The sequence below is a fragment of the Camellia sinensis genome, chromosome 11 (genome assembly GCF_055761805.1).
Source record: "Camellia sinensis isolate YWXY chromosome 11, ASM5576180v1, whole genome shotgun sequence".
Lineage (NCBI taxonomy): Eukaryota > Viridiplantae > Streptophyta > Magnoliopsida > Ericales > Theaceae > Camellia > Camellia sinensis.
Window position 1 is genome coordinate 75,081,552 of NC_138971.1, and position 20,548 is coordinate 75,102,099.

Consider the following 20,548-nt stretch of genomic DNA (forward strand, 5'->3'; position numbering starts at 1 on the left):
CTATTATGTTTTAAGACTGGGCCTAAGGCCGTTACGAAATTAGCACAGAATCAGACTAATTATGTAAACTCTGTATTTCTATATATGCGTTGATATGTATTATGGTTCAAGTTATGCATCATTTTATTTATGTATTACTATTCACTGAGCCCGGCTCACCCTCTGTTATGTCTGTTTCTGTAGGTCACCAATCAGGCGGTCAGTCCTAGCCAAGACGCCGCTTCCTCTAGTCAACCTTCATATGTTCAGGCACTGTTTAAGTCATTTAATTTCTTAAGCTGTCAAGATGTTGGTTTGCTTATGAGTGTCCATCCAAGGTTGTTGTATATACCTTTCATGTTTGTTTTTGTATACGCCCGACTTTAGGGCTGGAACTGTAAATGTGTATGTACACACTCTGGGATATAGTTTGGAACTTTATTTATCTGGTATAATGCATGTGATGAATGAGATCCTGGCATGTAGGAGTAGCTCAATGGAGTTTAATTGTTCATTATTATTTATCTATTTATTTTTTGTGCTTCCTATAAGGCCCCATATGTTATATTACCAGGTTACATGTCCGTCTCTAAAGAGGTCATCCCAAACTTTTAGGGGCGGGTTTAGGGCGTGACAACACTTCTATAGGATCAAGCTTGAGAGCGGCCTTTCTTTTCTTTAATTCCTGCTGTTTTCCTTTCAGAGTGACAGGGGCCTGTGCTCGCTGATGTAAGACCTTCTGCAAAGCCCCTATAGCAGTAAAATGAGCAATAAGGTTAAGAAAAGTGTAAAAGAAGGTAAGAAAGTCAAAAAAAGAGGTAAAGCATGTACCTTTCTTGGTGGCAGCCCTAGTAATTCTGAGTGAAATAGCTGAAACAGTAGGGGTGGAAGCAATGGGTACGCCAACCCCCTTAGTTTTGGCTTGCCCACCATGGATTGGCACACCCAGCCCTTTTAGTAAGTCTAGGGTAGGAGTGGTAAGCTGCACCTCCATGTTCGCTGTTCACCAGTCTTGAAATCTTTGCATGACCCCACCATGGCTAGTGAAGGACACGAATTCGAAGCTAGAAAAGTCCTTTACAAACTTGACCATTGCTTCATTTAGCCTGGTTTTTGGCACCTTCAAAAATCTGGCATCAAGTTCAGAATTAGAAAGGCTGCTGAGAGGGACTGGGATCCCCTGGGTAAGCCTAAACTGCCTTGCAAGTTAGGCAGGGCGATAAGCCTCAGCGATGCACTTATAGGCCCTAGGGTTTATAGTGACAATGAAGAGCTCCTTAGGAATTAAGATAGAGGTTCACATTTCCTTATGAATAGGCCTGGAATACGTCACATCAACCAAAAAGGCCCTTAACCATGTCGGCCTCACGTCAGCATCGAAGGGGCAAAAAAATGAAGGTCAAATAAAGGCTGGCAAGTTATGAGAGTAAGAAAAGTAAAAAGCAAAACTAGAAAGATACAAAGAGAATCTGGCATAATTCTCTCTGTAGGTGGCGGGCTCTTACACCAAAAATTTTAAGCAGCGAGAATGGAAGTCACTAAAGTAAGCAAAAAGCCAGAGTTAGAGAACCCAAATAGGGCCTCCTTGATTGGGTTCTAGAGACCTTTCACAAAACTGGGAACAAACCCTATATACATGGCCTAGAACATAGGAAGCCAAGGCTATACTCTTCTTTGAAGCCAGAGCCTTGACAAGATGAATAAATTCAGACATTATTTTTAGGATGAAGTATCAAAAAGAAATTTACAAAGCCAATAAAGAATAAAAAGAAAAGAATTCTCAGTTGGTCACTGGACCTTCCTTATTATTCTCAACTTCTATGAACTCACTGTAAGAAGGATTCAAAGCAAGAGTAGAGAAGGAAACCGCAAGGTCTGGGTAATCAGGACCAAAGGGGTCACCAATGGGTGAGAGTCTTAGAAGATGGCACATATCAAAAATGGTGGGGGCCATCATACCACACCGAAATTGAAAGAAATTGAAAGCAGAATTCCAAAAACAAAGAGCAGCTGGGATAAGGAAGGGATCCTTAGGAATTACGAACCTGGAAAGTTGAAGGGAATCAAGGATATAAAGGTCCTCTAAATCTTGTTCTCTAACCTCAATGATTCAATCATACCATTCCTCACATTCCGTCTTCAATATGGACCAGCAGTGATAAGGTCGAGTGGCCCTCCAACCCCCAGTTGAATTTTCCTTCGTAAAGAAGGTAGTGATCCTCCAAATGTGGGTGCAAAGCGGAAACTACTGCAGGAGCCTCAGTAAAGATAGGGCCAAGGATATACTCACCTTTTGCGTGATAGCGCAGGATGAAGTACCTTCCATCGATTGCACTGTGGCCTTCATTATATTTGGCTATTTCTTTGTTTATCCAACTTCTTAAGGCCATCGAGGGACAAAGATGTTCGATAACTAGTAGGTTTGTAAAGGAAGAGGTAGTCATTGGTGAGAGTAGAAGAAAGGATTGAAGAAGTAATAGGAAGGGTAGGAAGAACAAGAGCTAAAGTAAGCACAGAGGGAAGTAAGAGTGAGAGTAAGAGTTAGAAATTGACAAGTGAATATGTAAGAGCACAAGAATTAGGGCTTTATACCTTCTTGTCTAATTTGCCCATTTAACCTAATGGGTCAAGTAGTTCTAAGCTATTTAAGCTTCATTTGACCCATGTGGAGTTAGGGCCCATATTTTAATTTTAAAGGCCTTGAAAGCACATTTTTGGGCTTTCTACTAAGAAAATTTCCTTCAAAAGAATATTTTACTTCCTTTTGAGGAAGGAAAGTGTGCTTCAAAGTGCTTGACTTGGCTTTAAATGAATGGGTCACTTTGAAGCTAGTATTTGCTAATACGTTAATCAGTTTTTGCATATTAGCAAGTACAAACCATGAAATTTGAAAAGATAAACCCATATTTTAATTTCAGAGGTTTTGAAAGCACATTTTGGGGCTTTCTACCAAGAAATTTTTTTTCAAAGGAAATATTTTACTACCTTTTGAGGAAGGAAAGTGTGCTTCGAAGTGCTTGACTTGGCTTCAAAATCAATGGGTTACTTTGAAGCCAGTATTTGCTAATATGTTAATCAGTTTTGAGATCAAAGGCTTGCATATTAGCGAATACAAACCATGAAATTGGAAAAAATGAACCCATATTTTAATTTCAGAGGTTTTGAAAGCACATTTTTGGACTTTCTACAAAGAAAATTTCCTTCGAAGGAATATTTTACTACCTTTTAAGGAAAGAAAGTGTGCTTCGAAGTGTTTGACTTGGCTTCAAAATGAATGAGTTACTTTGAAGCCAGTATTTGCTAATATGTTAATGAGTTTTAAGATCAAAGGCTTGCATATTAGCAAATACAAACCATGAAATTGGAAAAGATAAACCCATTTTTTAATTTCAAAGGTTTTGAAAACACATTTTTGGATTTTCTAAAAAGGAAATTTCCTTCGAGGGAATATTTTACTACCTTTTGGGGAAGGGGATTGTGCTTCAAAACACTTGACTATGCTTTAGGATAAATGGGTTACTTCAAAACTAGTAACTGCTAGTATAAGAACGAGTTTGAGGTCATACATATTAACAAATACAAACCATGTAATTGCAAGCAAGAAACCCATAATTTATTGAATAAATAAATGATTACATTGAGGGGCCTATTTGGTTACATTTGCAACTTCGTAAAAATGAGGAATGGAAAAGGTTATGAGGTCATGGAACTTAGTCTAGCAAAACTCAATGAATACATGTTCTCTCTCTAACCTTTCCTCTATCCTATCTAATTGGGGCTTCTCTAGCTGGTGTTCCCTTATTTGGTGAAAAAGCTGCTAGGCCTTCATCTCAAATTATGTTTGCTTCAGTGCCTGCTCCACCTCATCCATCCTATCCATTCCATCCATATCAGCATCCTCTCTGTATGCTAAATCATGGTTCTTGAAGTCTTCATATTGTTCAAAGAGATTCTCTGCTTCGTATTGGGTTTGAATACGAGTGGTAAAGATTTCTTCCAACGATTCACCAGTGGCCAATGCATTTTTATAGCAATTAAGAAGGAGAAGGAGTTGGTCCAGGAAGGTATGAAGTTATATTTGGGCCACTAGATTGAGGGTATGGCTTCGAGAGACTATATTACTATGAGGGGTGTCATCTCAAAGCACTTCAAAGGATAGGTGGGAGTAGGCAGTAAGTAGAGTTTGGGCTTTGTACTGCTGGTAGGCAGTGGGAAAAGCTGGGGCTTGATAGGGGGCAAAATGCCGATCCTCAAAGAGGGTGAGCTTCAATTCCTCAATCCGGTTAGGATTATAAGGAATGAGAGGTGCAATTGGGTCCACTCCAAAGGAAGGAGGAAATTGGGGCTCATTCACACACTCTAACCAGTCAAAAGAGCCGAGTTTTGCCTTCTTGGCCAAGTGTGAGGGTCTCAGTCCTAGAGCTTCGATTAAGTGGGGAGTCTTCCGCACTATTTTTCTTGGCAAGGTGGAGGTATACCTTGCCGATAGTAAATTGTCTTCAAGGCAGCGAAGACAGTCAAATGGTACATAGGATTATAACACTAAGCTACGAGAAGAAGGAAGAACCAAAGTAGGGTCATCAAATTCAACAAATCTATGGTGAATTCGCTTGTTTGAGGTTGGGTTGGTTTCGGCCAGGCATTCCAACCAGTAGTTTTGGTAGAGGAGGAGGCAACCTCATCCCAAGCAGAGACCTTTGGGACAGATGAAGAGCCTTCAAAGTCTATATGAGCAGCTTTTTGTTCTAAAGGTGTATATTCTGCAAAAACCTCCATAACTTGTATAAATGGAGAATGATAGGTATGGCTAATAAATGCATAAGAGTTCTTTCGAGATCGACCATCATTGTGCAAAACCTCTTCACATGCTTGATCACTGAATGAACATGTTTGATTAGCAATCAAGGATGAATCAGTCTCTTCGTTTGCATAGATAGTGGAAGTAAGGTTCAAGCACAAGGGGAAGTTTAGTGTTTTAAACATTGCTTGAAGGCGATTATACTTCCAGAACAATTAATTACCATGCACACCCTAGAACGTAGGTAGTAGGGCATCAATCCACTAATATTACCAAGTATTGGTTATATTAGTGTGGGGGGTAATGTTGGCCATATATTTTGTATCAATGAGTCACAGCTTGACACGTGGTCCATCAAGGGTAACTTGAGGAATTAGTAAAGGTCTCCAATCATTAGAGGACATGTGGCAAATCATATCAATGGCAATGGATCTACGAAGTACTAGAACAATCAAAAAGAGCAAGGTGTCGTGGCTAAACATTTCTTGAAGATTTAAATCCAAATTCAAGAGGGAAGCTCAACTGCAAGAAATCGCGTAGTGAAGGCAAAATGCTTGGAGCCATGTCCCATGATCATGGAAGTTACTTCGACAATTATCATCTACTTCGACAGTTATCAGGCACTTCGACGGTTACTACCAAGGCCTATAAATAGAGAAGAAAGCTGATAGTAGAGGACCCAGAACCAGATTCAAAAATCAGTTTACTTACTTTATATTTTTCCAATACTTTACTTTCAAGTTCTTTACTTTTCCGTACTGCATTTCAGTTTCTTAGGAGTAATTCTAAGTTAGTCTGTTCATGGCTATAAATTCCTTCGAAGCTGTGGAAATGTGAAGGTACTATTGTAAACATTTGTTTACATAATGAAATTCGATTCTAACACTGTTCTCTCCTTCTTTTACTTTTGATTAGTACTTCTGAATTTTCTCCTAAAACAAGCCACTAATAAAAGTCCTCTTCATTGGGGCTAAGAGAATTTTGAAGCAATTGTCAGATTAATTGGTTGACATTTATTATTTTTGTAAGAGTTATTGATCGTTGCTAGCACACTGTAATTACATTTCTAGCCATCAAAAGCCAAAAAAGCCAACAGTTTTGTATAAAAAAAATAAAATAGACGGTGAGAAAATAAACCATTAATTCAAAATTGTTTCAAATGCGTGGTTTCCGTTATTCGATCGACTCATTTTTTGCAAGAATAATATACTTGACAAATCCTAAAATTTAAACAGTTCAGATTATCGAAATAGGGCCAAAAGAGAACCTATTGGGCCGAACTGGACTATCCTATCCGAATATGGACTGGAGACAGTCCAATCTCATACTTTAATTCATATTTTTCAAATTTTATGGTGTATATTTAAATTTGACATGGTGTAAATCACAATATAAAGAAATCTAAAACACTCATTTCAAATTTTGCATATTTTTTGAAATTTTTTCTTTTTTGGTCTTCAATTTAAGAACCCTAATAATATATTTTTTTTTAGAAATATAAGGACAATAATAATTTATGTATTAATTTATGTCCTCCAAAACACATGGTGACAAAATTCTATAACTTTTTTAACTCATTTAAAATTTTGAAAATTCTATAACTTTTTTATCTAAGACACTATGTGGCATCCCCTATATTAGCACCTTTTTTTTTAATTTTTTTTTGGATCACATCACCTCTCTACTTTGTTTGCACATCTTTTCATAAAAATTCAAAAAAATATACTTATTTAGGGGCCATTTGGGAAAATACAAAAAAAAAAAAAAAGCCAAAAGCCAACTTTTAACCGATTTTGGGTCACGTCACATTTTACATAAAAAAGCCAAAAAAAACTAAAAAGACAGCTTTTAACCATCTTCTCAAAACACCTCTTAGATCATTCCAAATACCCTTAAATCTTTGTTTTTTTTTTAATTTTTAAAATTAGTATTTTTTAAATCATTTCCTCAAGATTTGTAAAACAATATTCATAATGAATACAAAATTCTATAAAATAAAATAAAATAAAAAAATGATGCCATTTCACTTACCTAAGACAAGTCAGTGAAATTTCAGTTAGTTAGTGAATTTCGATGACCAAGTCTGATTTAGTGAAATTTTGGTTAATCAATGAAATTTTAATGACCAAATCAGTGAAGTCATTGAAATTTCACTGACCTAGCCTAGTTCAATGAAATTTTAGTTGATTAGTGAAATTTCGATGACCAAGTCAATCAAAGTCAATGAAACTTCGATGAGAAAACTTGTTTAAGTAAGTGAAATTTTAAAAGTTCGATAACCAAGTCAGTAAAATTTCACTGACCTTTCACTAACCTAGGTTGGTGAATTTCAATTGGTCAGTGAAATTTCAATGACCAATTTAGTGAAATTTTATGAATATAATTTTTTTTTATTTATACAATTTCATATTACTCATGTATTTTGTTTGAAAGATCTTATCAATAGAATTCTAAAAATATAAATTTTATATTATTAAATTTTAAAGTTTAAAAATCACTTAAACAATATAAAAGATAGGACAAACAACTTAAACTACTAAAATAATTATACTGAGAGATCTTAACTAAAAATGGAAATTATTTCTTGGACCTCTCCTTCTACCAGGATAAGCTCCCCTTCATAACTCATCTTCTATACCTCTCCACACTCTTTTTATGGGTTTTAATTTGGACCTATACTGATGATCCAAACTGTCTATCTCATAGTCCCCACAATGAAGGTCATCCATGAAAATCGGACAATTATAAATATGGAAACAAATCACATTTTGTTTTGTAAAATAGATATTTAAATTTTATATTATATTTGCCATTCATTTTATGAAACAAAATGTAATTTTTTTTTTTTTGCATTTATAATTTTCTAATAAAGTTAATTTTTTTGCATGGATGACCTTTATTATTGGGCCTACGAGACAGACAGTTCGGATCATTGATACGGGTTCAGATTGAAACCTATACGAAAAAGTACAGAGAGATATAGAGAGATAAGGTATGAAAGAGATCTTATCCCTACCCAAAAAACTATATGGAAGATGTATTACTCCTTTTCTCTTTTTTTTTTTTTTTTTCCTCTTATATATGTGGATAACATAAATAAATAGATAAAAGTTGTGTGAGAAAACGAAATCATTAATTGTTGAACTTAGGCAAGGTAGGCCCAGCACAAGCACTGACCAATAAACCCTACACAGTGATGGGCAGTATTAGTAGATACCATTACCCTGGCTTGGGTCCAAATAATATTTGTTCGACAGCCAAGAGAAAATAAATCAAAAAAAAGAATCGAAATTTGTCAAGAATCAATAATCAAATGTGAAGATTTTTTCATGACAAATAATATCAATTTAAATATAGGGTTTAAATTCTAGAGTAATGTTACATACCTACACTTCTAATCTATAAATCTATTTACAATGATGTGGTAAGAGGGAGGGGCCTATATTATTAGATGTATAACAAATTAAAAATTGGCATGCATAATATCACATTATTATAGATACACTTGTGAGACTTGTTTGTGGATCTTAAATATTTTCTTAAATTCTAAGTTATTTTGTAGGTTAATACACTTTTAGTGCAGTTAATGGCTGCTGAGCAATGGAAAAGTTTGGTATCCTAGAATTAAGGGTCTAGATTTTACTAAGAATGAGTATGTGTAGTGGAAATTAAATTAATGAAGTGTAGCGTTTACTAGTGAAATGAATTTGAACCATTAATTATTGTTTCTGGACAAATTTTGGGCAGATAATTATGGATTTGTAGTATTGTTGCCAAGCAATTGTCCAGTTAAACCCAAAAAAAAAAAAAGGGCTAGAAAATACATTGAATGATTGAAATTAATTTTATATGTTAGTCAGTGTTTCAATACTCTCTAATGTTTTAAAAACCAGGTTGGTAAGAGAACCAGAAAAGGGATTAGGTGGGGAGATCACTAGTTCAACTGTTGAACCAAATTGGAAACAAACCATAACGCCATAATTATTTTATAAATATATTGAAATTTATTTAATAATAACATAAGAATTAGGATACATTGATTTATTTTTTAAAAAAAAATTAAAGATAAATTTACAATTTCATAAATATATTATTATATATAAATTACATCAATTATATTAATGATTGAAAGAAAATGTAATATAGATATATATTTATCAAATATAAACAAAAGTTGAATATGGTATGGTAGTTATTTGTCATGCTACTTCCATCTGGTTCTATGCTCAATTCTCCCAAGCAACATAGTTTCGCAAATTTGCTTGCCATTTAACAAAATGGGAGCCCAACCGATTTAGTTGAACCGTACCCGGACTGAACTTTTAGTCTGGTCGATGGTTCAACTAGCTTGTCCAGTCCGATTTCAAAATATTGTTACTCACACTAACGTTTTTGATCGGAGAAACATTACTTTTGGCGACTAACTTTTTAGCTACCAAATGATTTAGTACGGTAGTTATATGTTCAACAACCAAAAGTTTAGACCAAATATTTGTTTTTAATCATTTAGTCACTGTAGTTATATGTTCAAACGGCCAAAAGTTTAGTCATCAAATACTTGTTTTGTCGATTAATTCGATTAACGATTTTTTTTAGTCATGAATTACATTCCACGACCACATGTATTCACTACAACAAAACTAACTATTTACGGCTTCAACTTTATGGCATACATCAAATGCATGTCGTAATTAGTATACTCTACGACAATTTTTTTTTTTGGAAGTTGTTAATGGTTTTTCAATAACGACATACATACCATGTAAGTTGTTAATTCATATATTTGTAGCATACAAAAATATACCGTAAAAAATGTATATTTTCGAGACTTAAAAAATATGTCGTAAAATATTTACACTTAAGAAGATACACATTTCATGTTGTAAAATATTGTAACTTTACACGGCATGCATTAACATGTCGTGAAAACTTCTACCAAAAAAAAAAAAATCAATACGATTTTTTTTTTATGGCATGCAAAAGCATGTCGTAAAAATGCATATTTTTATAGCATACAAAATATGTTGCAAAATTTTTACATTTAAAGCAACATACATTTCATGTCGTAAAATATTATAACTTTACACGGCATGCATTAACATGTTGTGAAAACTTTTATTAAAAAAAATTTCAATCCAATTATTTATTTATTTTTTTTAAAAAAAATAACTAACAATTTCTAACCAAGCTTCTCACCTTAAATTTTCCTAATTAAGGACACCGTAAAAAATAATTTATACATTATTTTATAATTTAGTGTCTTCTTTTAAGAGATAATTGCACCCAGTGAAATTTTAGAAAAAAAATTACATATTCATAAAAAAGTTTATAATTATAATTATTAATATTTATATTGCTTCTCACTAATTTGTAATTATTGTTTTTTAAATAACCTTGATTTGATATTTTCCCTTCTTTCAATAATTTATTTATATTTTACTTTTTAGATGTGCCTAATCTAGATACAGCTAAAAAGTAAAATATTTACAAAAAAAATATAATACATATGAAATGTATTAAATTATATATTTTTTTAATTTAGTATTTTTTTAGAAAATTATTTTAAGGCCCGTTCACCACTCTTCCTCTCATTCTATCTATGCATGTTTTTGCCTCAAACCCTCTCTCTCTCTCTCTCTCTCTAATTTTGCTATAATTTTTTTAGACTTATTTGGATATATTTATAATTTTATAAAAAAAAAAAACAACTTTAAAGCTTGTCTAAAAAATTACTAAAAAAGTTACACACAAATATGAACTATTTTTTGTAACATTAATTTTATTTTATTTTTTAAAAAAAAAAACTTATTTTTAGTTAAACTCATATACGTATGACCCGCTCGAGCGGAGAACACGACGCTCGAGCGCCAAGAACAAAACTCTGGACACGCTCGAGCGCAATAAGGCCCGCTCGAGCGCCAAGACACAAGAATAAAGCACATCCGCTCGAGCGCGAAGACCATCCGCTCGAGCGCCGATTTCTACCTCCCAGAATTTACACCCAGAAAGTACTACCCGCTCGAGCGCCAAACGACCCGCTCGAGCGCCACCGCTCGAGCGTAAACACACACGCTCGAGCGCAGAAATCCTATCTGCAGAAGTTTTGCAGGAACACGAAAATACTGGAAGTGTGCAGTCTCCGCTCGAGCGCAAGAAGACCCGCTCGAGCGAACCGCCTAAAAACTCAACAACAAGGAATTTGAAACCAAGGCCTAACCAACCTGTAACAAACCTTCCCAACACATCCTATAACTCAAATACAAAGTAAAAAGGATGTAAACAAGATAATAACCAATCACCAACATCCACAGACACCTGTCCGGATCACTGTACAACAAGGGTAAACCCGGGATCGCTATAATACATTTCATGTCGTAAAATATTATAACTTTACACGGCATGCATTAGCATGTCGTGAAAACTTTTATTAAAAAAAATTTCAATCCAATTATTTATTTATTTTTTTAAAAAAATAACTAACAATTTCTAACCAAGCTTCTCACCTTAAATTTTCCTAATTAAGGACAACGTAAAAAATAATTTATACATTATTTTATAATTTAGTGTCTTCTTTTAAGAGATAATTGCACCCAGTGAAATTTTAGAAAAAAAATTACATATTCATGAAAAAGTTTATAATTTTAATTATTAATATTTATATTGCTTCTCACTAATTTGTAATTATTGTTTTTTAAATTACCTTGATTTGATATTTTCCCTTCTTTCAATAATTTATTTATATTTTACTTTTTAAATGTGCCTAATCTAGATACAGCTAAAAAGTAAAATATTTATAAAAAAATATAATACATATGAAATGAATTAAATTTTATATTTTTTGAACTTAGTATTTTTTTTAGAAAATTAAAAAAATATTTTTCTTCTAAGTATATGTAATTTTTTTCAATTTAAAATGTAAAAAAAAAATTTATTTAAAATATTTAAAAATGTACAATAACTATAAAAAAAAAACATTATTTTAAGGCCCCGTTCACCACTCTTCCTCTCATTCTATCTATGCATGTTTTTTGCCTCAAACCCTCTCTCTCTCTCTCTCTCTCTCTCTCTCTCTCTCTCTCTCTCTCTCTCTCTAATTTTGCTATAATTTTTTTAAAATTTTATATAAAAAAAAAAAAAACAACTTTAAAGCTTGTCTAAAAAATTACTAAAAAAGCTACACATAAATATGAACTAGGTTTTGTAACATTAATTTTATTTTTTAAAAAAACTTATTTTTAATTAATAAAGCCAAATTTCTGTGTCATCCCTAAACAGTCCGCCAAAGCCTTCATTGTCCGAATCCCCTCAAGCACAACCATCCGTGTTCAACTTGATTCGACCTGTGGGAGGCAAGCACGATTTCATAAATTTAGGACTCACAGATTTCAAAAGAATAGATGCTTGAAAGGCTTCAACAATTTGTGAAGTGTAAGTTTGAATAAAAAAACAACTTTGTTGCCAGGCATGATTTTATTTTCAAATTTTTTTTAATTTCTATCCTTCCAAAATCTACTACTTACTTAGCAACACAAATATCATCGGTGGATCTCTCTCCATCATCATTTTCATTTTGTATTAACCTAGGGTTTCTTTCTCTCTCTACATACACGGCGATCCTTCCTCCTCCTTTGATCTGATCATCTCTCTCTCCCTCTCTTCAATCGAGTTCTCCAATTCATTGAGTCAATGGACGCGATCGACGAATTGGCTCAGCTCGCTGATTCGATGCGCCAAGCATCTGCTTTGCTTGCTGACAAAGATGTCAACGAAAACTCATCGTCCTCGCGCCGCCCTTCCACTTTCCTTAGTGTCGTTGCTCTCGACAATACTGACAGTTGATTGATTTCAGAATCAATGATATATTGTATCGATGTTGAAATTTGATGCTTTTGTTAATTGATTAGATCTCTGGATCTAGCTGCATTTTTTGTCTTTATTTTGATTTGAATAGGTGCTTCTGAGTCAGATGTAGAGAGAATTGTGTATCGATTTTTGGTGAACAAGTAGTTAAGAGAGAACCGAGTCAAATCAGGCATTTTTTTCTTGTGTTGATTGTGTAATTGCTTATTGGATATCTTATGATCTTTGGTTATTATTGCTTTCTCATCATTTTGGTAGTAGTGCCTCAAGTTTTGTTGATTCGATGAATTGAGTAGTATTATGAATGTAGTTTGGTATACTAGCTAATGTTGATGTTCACTTTGTTGTTAGATTGAGTGAATTGTACTGTCCTTGCGTGAATTGTAATTGGCATTTTTTTTTAATCTTTAATTTTGATTTTTATCTTGTGCTTTATGAGCTCAGATTTCTATTTTACTGTTTTACTAAAATGTAACATGTATGTGTGTAAGTGAATTTTGTAATGAGTATAACTAGTGTTTATGAAATCTCTGGTGATTCTGGTTTGTTGATACAGCTCTTTTTTTTTATTGCTCTAGCTTACACATGCCACTTACACATTTGAATATACCCTTTCAAGGATTTTATAGAAGCCATTACAGTGTAAAGCTATATAGACTTTGATTGGACTACTATGGGCAGGAGCACAGGAGCAGTTTGTCTAGAAGATTTTAGAGGCTTAGGGTGTATATAATGTTAACACAATACAATCATTACACAATCGAACTCTGAAACTGTGTTGTCTTTAGAGGCTTATGTTTTGAGAGTCAAGGGTATTTTGGTAAGTTTGAGATTGCTAGACATCCGTTGTGGTTATGTTTACAAGCATTAATATAGATCAAGTTGTGTTTACAACAAAAGTAACCTATGGTGATGAAAAATAGTGAAGAAAATAAATTTCGTCACTAAATAAGAACAATTTGTGACGAATTATAAAATTTTGTCATATATAATAAAAAAATAAAAATAATTCGTGACGAAATTTATTTTTGTCAATAAATACTTATTTTTAGGTGAAGAAAAATTAAGTTTTGTCATCAAAGGTTTTCCCGCTAATTTTTTTTGATGGTGCCAAAATTTTGAGCCTTTTGGTGAGAAAAAAATTTGCCACCAATAATAAAATTATTAGCGAGGAATATATTTTCGTCATCAATAATTTTACATTTTTTTTTTTTGAAAAACTTGATTTTAAATATTTTAAGATTATTTAATGAGAAATATATTTTAGTCAGTAATCAGCTTGTTTGGTTTTGGTTTTTAGAAAATAGTTTCAAAAAATTCTACTTTTTTATTTTTCGTATTTTAATAATTTCAATGAATTTTTTTAATATTTTAAGTTTTTTTTTTTTTAAATTCTTAGACACGCCTAATATAAATATACTTTAAAAGTATAATGTTTGTGATTTTTTTTTAAAAAAATACACTAAATATCAAAAAATAAAAAAAAATTACGAAATTTTTCCCCCTTTTTTTACACTACAAATTTTTACACTAAATACAAATTCACTAATTTTAGAGGAAAATTTTTGACAAATTGCCAGAAAAAAAATAGATTACTAATTTCCCCCCCCCCCTCCCCCTTTTTTATTTTTGTTTTTTTGTTTCGTTGTTTTTTTTTTTTCCCTTTCATATCACTCTCTCAAAGCAAAACACTGGTTAGTCCTCCTTCAACGTGTTCTTCTCTCGTGCCATCGCCGATGTCGCCTGTTCTCCTCCTTCAGTGCTGTTGCCGATGTCGCATCTCTGAGCTCGCTTGCCCATTTCCTTTAGTGCCTCGTGTTCTCTTCCATCAGCACCTCCTGGTGACAAAAACTAGTGAAGAAAATAAATTTCGTCACTAAATAAAAATAATTAGTGAGGAATTTATAAATTTTGTCACATAATAAAAAAATAAAAGTGATAGATGATGAAATTTATTTTTGTCAATAAATACTTTCTTTTAGGTGGAAAAAAATTAAGTTTGGTTACAAAAAAATTTCCCGCTAATTTTTTTGGATGGTGTCAAAATTTTGGGACTTTTGGTAAGAAAAAAATTTATCACTAGTTATAAAATTATTTGTGAGGAATATATCTTCGGCACAAATTTTTTTTAATATTTTTGAGATCTTTTATGAGGAAATAATGTTCTCAATTTTGATGGGAAAATGTTGATATATTAAGCCGCAATGAAAAAAATAGGGCATTAATTTTTTCACCCTGTTATCATCTTATCATCTCTCTTTTTCCGTTTATCATCTCTCTTTCTCTCTCTCTCTCTCTCTCAAAATAGGATATTATTTGTCTCACCTCTTGCTCCTCCACCACGTTGATCGCCATCGTCGTCGCTTTATTAGCCTTGTCGGTCGCCACCGCCACTAGTAGTCTTTCCGGTAACCGCCGCATCTTCTCTTCTCACCGATTTAGTACGTGATTTCTCCTTGCTCTTTTTCTGCTCTCTCTCTCTTAGGCCTCGTTTGGCAACAGGCCGGCTAGCCAAAAACTCAAAAAGTTATTAAAAAAGGCAAAAAGCCAACAATCCATACCAAAAAGTAAAAAATTCTTTTTTCTCTCTACTTTTTGCACCTCTTTTCGTAAAAAACCAAAAAGTCATCCCAAATATACTAGTTTTTTTTAGCTCATATTTTAGCCAAATAACCAAAAAGTTACTAAATTAGCCTATTCCCAAACGAGGCCTTATTCTCTGTTTTGGGTTTCTTTGTAGTGTTTTTCACGAAATGGGTCTCTAGATTTGGACCTTTTGCTTCTTGATTTGGTGTTTCTGTGTTTTCTAGGGCTGGAAAGAGAAGATATATATATTCCCTTGTATTGTTCACATGTTTTGTAATGGGTTTTCAATCTTGTTCAAATCTGAGTTTTGTGATGGGTTTTTAAGAGAGATTCAAATATGAGTTTTCAATCATGTAATGCATATTCCTTCATTTCTTCTTTTGCTGCATTTTTTTTTTTTTCAAATCTGAGTTTGTTTTTTCTCTCTATTCTTCCGAAGAAAAGATTGCTTTGCTTATTAATAGATTGACATATATGCATCAATTACTTTTTCCATATCTAACAGAAACTAGGATCCCATTCTTTGTTTGTTTTTCCAGTTTAACTTTTGAGTAGAATTGTTGGAGACATTATCTAAAAATTTTGTGAAAGAATTATATGGTTGATGATTTAATGAATCTGTGAATAAAATTTTGTGAAAGAATTATTTTGTGAAAAAATCTGTGAATAAAATTAGTATTGCTGATATATGATATATGATATACACAAAAAAAGGTATCTGAAATTTTATCTGAATATGAATTATATGATATACATTTAAAATTAGTATGATGTGAATCTTATCTAGAATGAATGTGATTTATATATATATTTATCTAAATGTTTTCTAAGTATTTTTTTGAAAAATTTGTAATATTGCTGATAAATATTATAGCCAGAGCAATTCTGCCTCAAAATTACATGATTAGGCAAGTATATATTGCCGCAAAGATTGACATTGATATACATAGATAGACACAAGCACGTTATATATGCACATGTTTGCTTTGAGTGCAGTTCACTTCAAATTCTCCAAGTGCTCATGCTTTTTTGGGTCTGAATCTGGTTTGCTTGAAATTCATTATTATAGTTCTTGTAATTTGGTCATTTTTTCCCAGATCTTAATTGAGGTTCTGAAGTGTGTTTGTATATCAGTAGGAAAATTTTTAAATGCAACTAGCACTTTAATAATGAACCGTAAATTAAGATTGACCCAACACAAGTTTGTTATCTATTAGATAATGGTTGCTTGTTATATAGCAAAATCCTTGTTGGCTTGCTGGACTAAAACACTATTGCAATTTGCAATCAATCAAGTTTAGGAAAGAAATTGACCTTGTTTTCTTTTTCTGAGTCATTCATATAAGCTATTTAATCAGTATTTTTAATAAAATTAGGGTTCAACTCCTCTCTATATTTGAATGTTTGTTTAATATCTGTTTATTTTATTGGTTTTTCTACTTAGGTTATTCATAAAAAAATAAAATTGATTACTTAGGTTATGAGTTAGATTGATTCATTTGCTTCTATGATCATCCTTGCTAGCTGGACTAGCCTCCTGATTCTTCTTGGATACCATGCCTAGCTATTTGAGGATCCTTGTAGATGCTTGACGCTTTGCTACTGCCATTATTTCTTGCCTTTGTTTTAGTTGGCTGTGGGCATCTTCTCTTTGAGTAGTTCCTCCTTGCAGGCTGTTTTGAGGTCTCCTTCTGTTAAAAATTTCACAGACCCCATCTCTCTTTGTTTATGTGGTCTCTACACTTGTGTGGAGTTTTCTTTTTATTTATTTTCTTTTCATTTAGCCTTACCATATAACATACGTAGAAATAGTTCTACCTACTTCACTCCAACTATGGACATGGGAAATAGAAGCTTGTCATTGACTTCCATAAGATCAAATGGTTGGTTTTTATATGAGATAGGCTCGGGTGGCTCTACTCCAGTAAAGATGTAGAGAGCTTTTAGTTCCTCTGCGCACATTGCATGGGGTGCAGCTTTATATCCCACTATAGTTCTCAATGCATCAATCTGTTCCCATATTTTATCTTTGCTTAGCAGCACTTACAGCAACAATGGTAGAGGTAGATCCTATCAGAAACATTTCCAATAATGCAAATTTTGACAAAGGAATGATCAGATATTAATAACCGAGACCTACACAATCAAAAAAGTCCATAACAAGTCATTAAGAAATCAAATCATTGGCCTCATATTTTTCCAAATAAAGAAGAGGTTAGATGATACAAATACAATATATCAGTGATAATTGAACCTTTATTGCTGTATGCTCCAGGTTCCAACCATCTAAGAACCCATGAATGCATGTGAGCTGCACATGGATTTAGTTTGTTAATCTCTGCTTCTCTTAGCCATGTTCATAGCCCGTCTTCCATTAGGTAATCCATGTCCATGGCACTGCTAGTCCAAGTTGCTTGTTTGCTGCTGCCCATTTGCCTTGATTTCTTGTATGTGCTAGCTGCTGGATGTGGGAAAATGGGTCTTCAGTTGGTCCTTCTACTTTTTTGGATGTCTTGTCTTTGGTGGGTTTGCTTGGCTGCTGCTATGGTTGGTGTGGCCTGCTGTGGTGTTGCTTTTGGCGACTGGTTTGCCCTGCTGAGAAGGCTTGCTCCCTTGGTTGGCTTCTCCTTTTTGTGGTTTTATTTTTTCTGCTAGGTTGATTTATTTTAGTTTAGTAGTGCTTTATTTTTGGGTGAATAAGTCATAAAATAAAGACAAGAAAATTTACACAACTACAAGGGGTATGCTCCAGGACCTAGTAAGAACTCTACATAACCAGAGGATAAAAACCTGCCTAGAAACAGCAAGCTAAATCCAAAGAGAGAACAACGGCTCATAGAGATAAACAACTAAAACTATGCATAGGTGGGCCCTCAAAAAGTATCACCAAAGTACCACAAAAAAACCCACAATAGAAAACCCTAAGGAAAATAAAATCTGGTTGCAATCAGTGAGCATAAACCTGTTCAGGGGCCTCATACTATGCATATGTGGGCTAAGAACAAAGTCAAACAAACCAAAAGGGTTGTCGCAAATACCAGAATTTTTCCTTGCACATCCCGCAAGGGTAGACCCAAAAAGGCTCTGTAACAGAGCAAAAGTGACAAAATAATATATACAAACTAATAGAAAAGCCTTGTCATTCTGCATGTGTGTCCAGCAGCCATACTTCAAGATAACACCCTGTACAGTAGTCACAATATAACCATCCTCTATGTCACTGCCAGCACTCTGTACAATTGCACCATCCAACTTCAGACTTGGGAGATTAATAGGACCTGCCCAATATAGAAAATGGATTAAGTACAACCAAACAGGAAGCCTGCCTCTGTGTAGAATACAACAAAGTAACCAACACACAATATATGAGCTAATTTCACTCAACCCACAATTTTTAATCTCACAACCCTCGGGAATTGATTGACCACACATAATATCAAGTCTCACACCACTCAACCCACAATTATGACACTCACACCATTCAATGTATAGCCTTTCCATGTACCTGCAAAAAACAGAGAAACGAGAGATACCAATAAAAGAAAACATTAGGCAACTCTCTCACTGTGGACTCAAGTAAAGGTATGAATATAGTCCCCACTATCACTCAACTCTCAATGGTATATAATAGTTCACACTCCAGCTTTTTACAACCTGCAAAAATTAGAAGATTGTTAGATAACACACAATATCTGCTCACCTTTACTCAACCCACATATACTAAACTCCCATCCCTCATATTTCTGCTGCTTCCAGCACCATGACTGTCCTTCAAGATGGAGTGAGGCAGCCTCTGTTTGCTTAGAAACCAGTTATGAGTGGAATGAACTTTCAAGTTAGACAATGAAATCATTCTATATCTGATCAGATCCACAATTCTCTTGATAACCACTTCTTCAGGGTACATTTCATTATTAAAAATCCTATTATTCCTAGCAAGCCACAGCTGGTAAATTATGCAAGTAAAAACAAGCTTAGAAATAATAGTGCCCATAGAATTCCCCTTAACAGCTTTAGAGATATGTTCCACCAACTCAGGCCAAAGAAGACTAGGCCAAGATTCATTAATCATAGATTTCAGCTGACTCCACACTCTATCAGAGATAGGACAGTGAAAAAATAGATGATTATGATCTTCATAAGTGTTCTGGCAAAAGACACAATTCACGTGTTGGGATGAACCAAGTAGATAAAGCCTATCCCCTGTATTAAGCCTTCAGTGAATAGCCATCCAAGTAACAAAGCTAGCTTTGGGATAATACGTGAGCCCCAAACAACATGAGCCCAAGGAACTTTGGCAAAAGATTTCCTCCAAGAATTCCAAGTAGATTTGATAGAGAATTCACCATTGGGGGCAGGAGTCCACAGAACTTTATCATCATCCTGACTGGGATGTAAGGGATAGAGGAATGTTATCAATTAACTCCTTAATTTCCCAAGAGCTAACCACAGGCCACTTCCAAGAGTTTTTCTCAATAACAGCACTGACCTTAGAATCACTATGAATAGCAGAATCATAGATGATCCTCTCACCAAACTTAGACCACAAAGAACCTAAAGTGTGCCAATTATCATGCCAAAGGAAAGTATTACGCCCATTCCCAAAGATGTGTTTGATAAGAGGAAAGATAATAGGCCTAAAATTTAGTTTAGTAGTGCTTTGCTGGTGCTTCTTTGTGGGGCATTGAGTTCTGCATCTTTTTGTTAGGCTTTGTTTTGTTTGTTGTTTTCCTTGGGTAGGTTGCTTAGTTATTTTTTTTGGCCGGTTCTTTTCGCTAGGGTTAGCTTCTTGTGCCTCTTTGTTTTGGGTTTGTTTGTTGTTTGCCTTAGGAATGCCTCTTGTAATCTTGTATATTTCTTTGTTTTATTTTATAACTTGCCCAATGTAATAATAACAAAGATGTACACTCCAAAGAGAGGAGAGAGCCACTTTATTGACGACAAAGAGGAAGATTCATGAGGGAGGGGAGAGAGATAGATAGGTCCCAAATTTTTTTCTCTAAATTGATAGTGAAGGAGAAATTATTCAATACTTTTGGAACAATACTCTATTTCATTTGCAGGGAACACACCACAACACATATAGGGCTCACTTCACTCAACCCACACAGGAAGAGGCACTCAACAAAGATATATCCTGAATTCACTCAACGCACAACCAAAGAATTCCCTCACCAAAAGGCCAGCTCGACAACCTGTAGAGAAAACAATGAGTAAAAACATATGTGCTCACTTTCACTCAGCCCACATATAGGAACTCACATCACTCAAATATCCAAGAAATACAGTAACCTAACATATCTGGCCTCACCAATCTCAACCCTC

The 20,548-nt window shown here is 33.9% G+C and overlaps 1 long non-coding RNA gene across 2 annotated transcripts in view; it reads left to right on the forward strand.

Annotated features, from left to right (window-relative positions):
• The window catches only part of LOC145802007 (uncharacterized), an 86,352-nt gene that overhangs the window by 61,096 nt on the left and 4,708 nt on the right, over positions 1-20,548 (forward strand). Inside the window, exon 1 of one of the 2 annotated variants that reach the window (XR_014344098.1) lies at positions 12,066-12,205. The exons of the other annotated variant lie outside the window; for it this stretch is intronic. This is a non-coding gene — a long non-coding RNA (uncharacterized LOC145802007). Of the gene's footprint in view, positions 1-12,065; positions 12,206-20,548 lie in introns of those variants that run through there. 2 annotated transcript variants of the gene reach the window in all.